The 8,072-nt window shown below is 37.5% G+C and overlaps 1 long non-coding RNA gene across 1 annotated transcript; it reads right to left on the bottom strand.

The window, feature by feature from the left end:
* LOC140337235 (uncharacterized) lies at positions 1-7,161 on the bottom strand. The gene is made up of 5 exons (XR_011922007.1): positions 6,772-7,161; positions 6,332-6,375; positions 5,993-6,132; positions 4,897-5,021; positions 1-1,758 (listed from the first exon to the last, which is right to left on the bottom strand). It is a non-coding gene; the product is annotated as an uncharacterized lncRNA (long non-coding RNA).
* Between the last annotated feature and the right edge of the window lie 911 nt (positions 7,162-8,072).

Raw genomic sequence — 8,072 nt, 5'->3', positions numbered from 1 at the left:
TCACTCTCAAAACTTTATTGTTTGCACACAGTTTATATAACAGTTCAAAGACATGATCAGTGCATGATCACATGACTACAGACAATTAGCAGACATGACAAATGTCCTTGTGGTTTTCTTAGAACAAGATATTTTTGTCAAAGTAACATATATATGGCTGTAGCGAGGAAAGGAAGAGTTTCAAGGCAAAAAGGGGGAGAGCGGACATTAGTTTACTGATAAGAAGAGTACAACTACCCTGTTTCCCCGATTATAAGGCACTGTCTTATATTTTTTGAAATGCCAAAATATGCCCTAGGTCTTATTTTCAGGGGATGACTTATTTTTCCATGAAGAAGACTACAGTACACATTTATTGTTGAAAGTCACTCATGATCACTCATGTTCCATTGATTGTCCCCTTCTGATCACTCATGTGCTGTTCATATTCCCCTTCTGATCACTCTATGCCATTGATTGTCCCCTTCTGTTCACTTACCGGTAATTAAGTGTAGGGATCTCCGTTAGGGCAGGAATCAGCAGCTTGCTTCCTGGTGCAGAATGCCGGCTTGTTACTTTCAGTTTCACTCTGCACTGCAGCCAGGAGCAGACACGTGCTGCAGCCAGCATCAAGGAGACACACACAGGATCAAATATCGGGGGATGTCTTATTCACGGGTGAGTGTCTTATTTTAATTTTTTTTCAAAAATTGGGGGTGGCTTATTTAATGGGGATGTCTTAAAATCGGGGAAACACGGTAGTTTCAACATAATTCAATCATCTTCAAAACATAACAAAAGCACAAAAATAATTAACTTTAAGAATCAGCAAAATTCCTCAGCTCCCTACATTCCCTCTCTTTATCCTTCAACAAAGGATAACTACTTGACCTCATACCTCTGTTTCTTTACATACAAATAGATAGCTTCAGGTTCTTGGGCATACACAACTTGAGGAAGCTGAGTGATTCTCTGTAGTACTATCATCCTACAGTGGGGTATTTCAGAGGGGTTACAAGTCATATGGTAACATACATCTACCTGGGTAATATTTATAGTATGTGTAAATATCATACATTTTTCCAGGGAATCATAGGTTTTACAGTTTTTGTATAAACTTAGTTATACGGGTTATACTTAGTTATAAAAGTTATACGGGTTATGAGATAAACATACATCACTTTTAGTAACATCAGTGTCATTGTAGATATTGCAACAAGTTTGCTAATAAGACTCTAAGCAGTATGCTGACTGGAGTGGAGACAGCAATCAAACAAGAAGTTAACATATCTTGAGTACTATGCATATAAGACAAGCAAAAACTAGAGCTTTTATATATTTCTTTGGCAAGACGTTCCCATATGTTACCACGGAAATCAGTCCAGTCACTATACTCAAATCATCGCCAGTGCATAGACAGGGTAGAGTCATTCTTTAGGCTATGCCTTGATTTGGAGACAAATGAAGGGCAAATCTTGAGGGTGATAGTGGCAAGTTGTTGTGACCCAAACAAGGCAGAATATGATCATCAGGGCTCCAAAACTGCAGACAAGCATCCGGGCTGGTAATTGTGGATCAAGAAGCATCATCCTGGTGCTGGATCGGTGGTGACTTTTTCACTCTTGTAGCGTGTATCCAGGTGGGTACTCCACTGGTCAGCACGGCTATTCTAGTGATGCCTTGCACGGTGACTGGAGGTCCAAAGGGCGGATACAAGGATTTTTGCTTTTGCAGAGCTTTGACCAACACTACGTCTCTGGGATGGGTGCGTCGGTTGATCTGTAGGGAGAGGAAAAGAGAGATATCTCTGTAGTTGCTGTTCAATTTTTCAATTAACTTTGCTACATATTGATCCTGAATTTGTTGTAAGTCTCCTGGTAGTAAGATAAGGAGTTCTTTGACCCAAGGGGGTGGGGAATGGACGTCCCATTAAAATTTCAAAGGGTGATAGCCTATTAACTGGATTGGGTGTCATTCTTATTTCTGCTAGCACGGCTGGAGGGTATTTGTCCCACTTATGGAATGTCCCTCCAGTTGCTTTCCTAAGTTTGTCTTTCAATGTCCTATTCATCCTTTCCACTACCTCAGCACTCTGGGGGTGATATGGGATGTGGAACTTCTATTCTATGTTCATCATTTTTAAATCTCCTGCATGACTTTAGAAGTGAAAGGAGTGCCATTTTTTGAGCTTATTCTCACTGGGCATCCAAAACTGGGGATGATCTCCTTACATAGTACCTTAGCTGCTGTCCTTGAATTTTCTTTCCTGACTACAAAAGCTTCTACCCACATGCTGAATCTATCTGTAATCACTAACATTATCTGACATCCATTGGAAGCCTTTGGCATGTGTGTGAAGTCAATTTGTAACTCTTGAAATGGACCCTGTGATGGTAACAAATGTTCATGTTGTCCTGCTTTCTTTCCTTGCATGTTATTTTTAGCACATGTTAAACAACGAGAAAGTATGGTTTGTATATGTTCCTTTCAATTCTGGGCACAAAATCGCTTGTTTATTTCTTGTGTTGTGGTCTTTTTTGCTTTTTTGCCCTATACCACGGATTTAAAAAACAATGAGGGGTACTGCTATTTGGGACAGCCCTACTATCCCTCTTTTGACCAGATTTCAAAGGAATCTAAAATCTATGGTTAATTCTTCCTTTTTCCAGAATTCAATGTCCTGTAACGTAGCGAAGGACTGTATCAGGGAGCTGTACCACGGCATATCCAGCTAAATAAGTTTTGTCAGAGGGTCGCTAACAAGACCCATCTACAAAAACATTTTCTGCTAAAGGAATGGGTGTCGTGAATAAGTCTGAACGTGGTGTTGATGTGTAATGTATTTCAGTGATACATAAGAGTGCCTTTGGCACTTTATCCTCCGGCTCTTTAAGATCTAAGAGGGCATTGAGCACAGCAAAAGGACCGCTGGTAGCAGAAGCATATTTTACACTTAATCCTGCAGTGGATGTTAGGATAACTTCATAACCAGACAACCTTTATGCTGTTATGTGTTGAGTGGGGAAATTCCTAAGCAAGTGTAGTACAGCATGGGATGTGTAAAGTATCGTCTCGTTAAAAGTTAGAAGATAGACACTTTCTACAGCCATTGCACACGCAGACAGGCTGGCATGCCTTGCACAGTAACAGGCAGTGTCTTAGAGACATATGCCACAGGCCTCAATTTACCTCCATGCATCTGAGCAAGCACAGCAGCCATGGTTTTACAATTCTCTCTTGCATACAATACAAATGGTACATTGAAATTCTGCATTCCCAATGCAGGGGCAGAGGCTTGATTCCTTCTAACATTTCCATATCCTCTATTGTCATTCCTGTCCTGTCTACATCCTTTGCCTCTACTTTTTCCTCCACACCCTCCAGGTTTCCCTGAATAATGGAGTCCCTGTACATGGGGCTTTGACGGTTTAGGTAGCTCAAAGCAATTGTCCCATTATATCCTGCGGGGGTAATATGCTCCAATTATCAATAATCATTTTGGCAGTTTTAGTATGTTCAGAGATTAATCCATTAATCAGTGATTGTGTAAAAACAACATTCAAATTTCCTCCTAATCCTAGACCTGCCTCTTCCTTCCACACTTTCCTAAACCTTCGAGCATAATCACTTACTGTTTCTCCTGCTTTCTGTTTGCATGCTAATGCTGTGGCCATTGATTTTCTATCTCCATGTATCCTAACAAATTCATTATGCACTTGGTCCCACATATGTTTTTGGGGTTGCACAACAGCGGATGATGTGTAGCACTGCTGCTGGGTGATGTAGGACTAGTGGGGGTGGTAATAATATCTTTGACTGCTTGGTCTTTGTTTTGGTAAGAGGAGGAGGAGCTGAGGCGGAATCCTTTGTAAAGGTTTGTTGCTGCACGGACTGTATTAGACGGATATCGTGCTCGTAATCCTCATCCTCCTGTGTTCTCCTTTATGTTTCTGCTGTTAGTTGTGGATATAAGGGGGTATACGGGGGTGGAATCAAGGATGTGATTTGGGCAACAATTTTCTCTTTACGGGGATTGTAATCTTTCCAATACATTTTCAAAGTATACCAGACTTCCCCGCGAGCCTTCATGTATTGCCATTCCCACTCTGGAACTCGTTTATATCCCCATCCGTCTTGATTACTGAGACACATTCCTAAGATACAACTAATATGGAATTTAGAGAATGATCCTTCCAGTGGGAAGGGGTTAGGGCATTTCAAGTTTTCAGTGCCATTTTTCAAATGTAATGTAAATGGGTCAGTGTAATAGTCTCCTGCTCTGCAATTTACAAAATCAACAGGAGATTCCCCTGGAATATAATAAGGAATATCCTCATCACTGGGTGACATGGCTGTGAGTTTTAGTTTCTGTCTGATTTTAATGCATTTCTTTACATGTTTTTTTATGTGGATCTGGGAGCTGTTCCTCCTTTGTGGAATTCTCTTTACCTTGGGAATTCCCAATAGTATAATTTACAGTATAAATATCAGACAGTTGTACACAGTTACTGTTAGTTTACTTAGTTCGGTTAGTTCAGCAGGTAGCTGCAGTGCTCGCTGACGTCCTGTTCCCAGGACCGCTTACCAAAACGTAGCTTAGGTCACGTTACTGCTTGCCCGAGGCAACCACCGCAGTGAGGATTGACCCAACCTCACCTTGCCAACTAGATTAGTACACAAACTTATCTTATGTACGATATTTCTTACACTTCTATATCATGCAACAAAATTCTTATACTCTATACATTAAACAGAAGCCATCAGTGTGCACATATTCAATAAAAGATTTCCCAAATCTTCCTAACTAAGGACCCAGTCCTTCTATGAGTGAGTCTACACTGCCACAGTGCTTAGGTTCCTAAGATATCTACAGGGACACCGGGGAGGGCAGAGGTAGAAAAGAAACATTCTACTTACCCGATCCTGGTCTCTTTAAGGTAGGTAGATATCTTTTCTGAAACCAAACTGTTAAGGCGATCTTCTATTGATCCCAGGTCAATTTTTCCTTCTTTCTTATAGCTTCTGTTTACAGCGCTGGAAGACTGTAACACACGCAACTTAATGTGTGGTTAGATCAATCTCAAAACTTTATTGTTTGCACAAAGTTTATATAACAGTTCAAAGGCATGATCAGTGCATGATCACATGACTACAGACAATTAGCAGACATGACAAATGTCCTTGTGGTTCTCCTAGAACAAGATATTTTTGTCAAAGTAACAGATATATGGCAGTAGGGAGGAAAGGGAGAGTTTCAAGGCAAAAAGTGGGGAGGCGGACGTTTGTTTACTGATAAGAAGAGTACAACTAGTTTCAACATAATTCAATCATCTATTTATCTAGCCATTTTAGACCTTGATATATTTAGACACTATATATTCATTTTAGACACTATATATTCACCATTTTAGACACTATATATTCACCATTTTAGACACTATATATTCACCTCATCACATTAGCTTGGAAGTGGAAGCACATAAAGGTGGATTCCTTCTTTAATCAGAAGCAATATCATCCACGAATGTACAGTAGTCTGTGTTGTGACATTCCAGCGGCTTGCCAGAGGTTCCCAGCAAAGGCATGTTATCATCCAGTTACAGAATAGATCATTTATTAGGATGTGTTAAGCAGCATGTTAAATCATGCTTTGTTGGCAACTAGATGGTGTTGTATTGTATTTTTCATACTTTTCAGGCTGCCTAATAGGCAATGCTTGGCCAAATCTAAATATGTGCATGTGCATGAACAGTGAAACAACCAAGAGGAAGAGAAGGCTGTACGCTTTCTTTTAAAAACTCTTAAACTAGCTTTTGGCCAACGCCATGTCATCAGTAATTATAGTGAAAATTGCCAAACTTTTCAATATGAAGTAAATATATGGTAATCAATATGCCAAAAAAAATCTCTTTGCCTATTTATTCCTATAATTTGCTATGTATATGTATGTATATATACACACATATACATGAATGCACGTGCAGCAAAACAAACAATATACAGAAAAACTTACTGTAATGATGATGCGCAGGTCCTTCACTGCAAAAAAGTGTGGCCAGTGTGTTTTTCAGTTTTTCAACTGATAGAACACACTTCTGTGCTTGTACGCACACATAGCGTGTAGGCCTGTTGGATCACCCAAGGTTAAAGTTCCTGGGAGATTGTAAAGCAAATCACATCAAAACACAACTAAAATTATTAGAACAACTTGATTGATCTTGACCACCCAGACACCACTAAATTTAAATTACATAATAATATAAAAAAAAACAGCTTGTAAACCCACACATCCATATAAAGACAAAATATTTAAAAAACGATCAAAGAAATATTGCATTTAAAGTATACTTACCAAAAACAAAATGCGATCTGGACCCATCAAGGGTGAAAACTGGACTAGAAAATATTTATGCAGAACAAACATTTAAAGTTGGTAATAAAGACATATTATTGCAATAAAACAATATGGCTTCAAACACAATAACATAGCATTAACTTATTCATTGCAAGGTGGACATTGAAACATTCAAAGTATAAATAACAAAAACAGCTATTGTGCTAAATGGTAAGCAAAGTATGTATATATTTATCCTTTTTACCTATAATCCTAAAATATAGCAATATAATTTAGTATAACACACCAAACAAGGTTTTTGGTTTAGGCATTCCATGATCAATTTATATATATGGAAAAGAAGAAAAAAAAAAAAAAAAAAAAAAAAAATATATATATATATATATATATATATATACACACACACAGATGGGTCAGATGTGGGATCGGGAACTTACAATTTCACTTGATAAATTAACCCCATTGATTCAGCTTAACCATTGTATTATGAGATTGCTAAATTTGAACTGGGCATTCTGGCTTTGACAACCTCTGGTCATGAAGGGGGTAAAGGATTGACGATATCAGTCCCTGCATCTGCTTTACTTCATGCTGATCATTTAAAATACTGAATCTAGACACTGAAATGGGGTGCGGCTAAAGTTGGGAAACTGCAGATAAAGAATTCTCTTTGCTAATCTCTTGTAAACACTCTGACTTCTGTTTAGACAGGGGGGGATACTTGATTTATTAAACTTAAAGTGATAACCTTCTGTATAAATAAGAACTGCAAAACATTACAGGCCTCTTCAGTGAACTCAGATATATATAGCATATTTTAATTCTAATGTTTTCCTCCATTGGTACATGGGCAACAGTTTCTCTATGTAATTTACACGCCAGCAGTTCTATATAATAATATATATATATATATATAATAAAGATAAGTTTGCAACAAACTGTGTGGTTTGCCCAAACTCCTCCTTAAGTGCGTTTTTGTACAGTTTTATATGATAATGCTTTGAATGGTTATGCTCATTATGATTAGAACCTACACTGTTTACATGATTCCTACTAGCAGCTTTTATTTTCTCTGAACATATTTCTCCTATAAGGTTCAAAGTAATGTGATTGTTTCCTTAATTGATGTTTACAATTTTGCATTATACATTTCTTTGATTCTTTTCTTGGAAAATTTTATCAGGAAACATAGCTGACTCATATGCTGTTTTTTTCCCACCGGCCAAAGCCATGAGAGTCACAGCATTTAAATCAAACTTCTTACCGAACCTTCTCACTAGAACTTTAGTTTCAGGATTTTCAAATATGAGATGAAAAATAATAGAATTAGGCTCATATATGTAAATGCATTGCTCAAGATATGACAATATTTTTTTTATATTATTAATATTATTTTTTATTATTAATAATAAACAGGATTTATATAGCGCCAACATTTTATGCAGCACTGTACATTAAATAGGGGTTGCAAATGACAGACAGATACAGACAGTAACAAAAATCATATTCTGCCTGTGTAGCTAGTGTAATAAAGCTTATAAATTTAATCTCAATTGTCAGTTTACGTTTTACCTACTGTGAACATTTTTTTATTACAACTTTTAATTTTCTTGAATATACTGACAAACTAATTTACTCCATAATTCTGCAACTGACTTATTCCTCAATACAGAATCCTGCATATCATTTTTATTAGCAAAATAACAAATACATTCCATACTTGCTTCAAAGGATTCAT

This window comes from Pyxicephalus adspersus, chromosome 8 (assembly GCF_032062135.1).
Source record: "Pyxicephalus adspersus chromosome 8, UCB_Pads_2.0, whole genome shotgun sequence".
NCBI lineage: Eukaryota > Metazoa > Chordata > Amphibia > Anura > Pyxicephalidae > Pyxicephalus > Pyxicephalus adspersus.
This window is presented reverse-complemented; position numbering and strand designations above follow the sequence as displayed.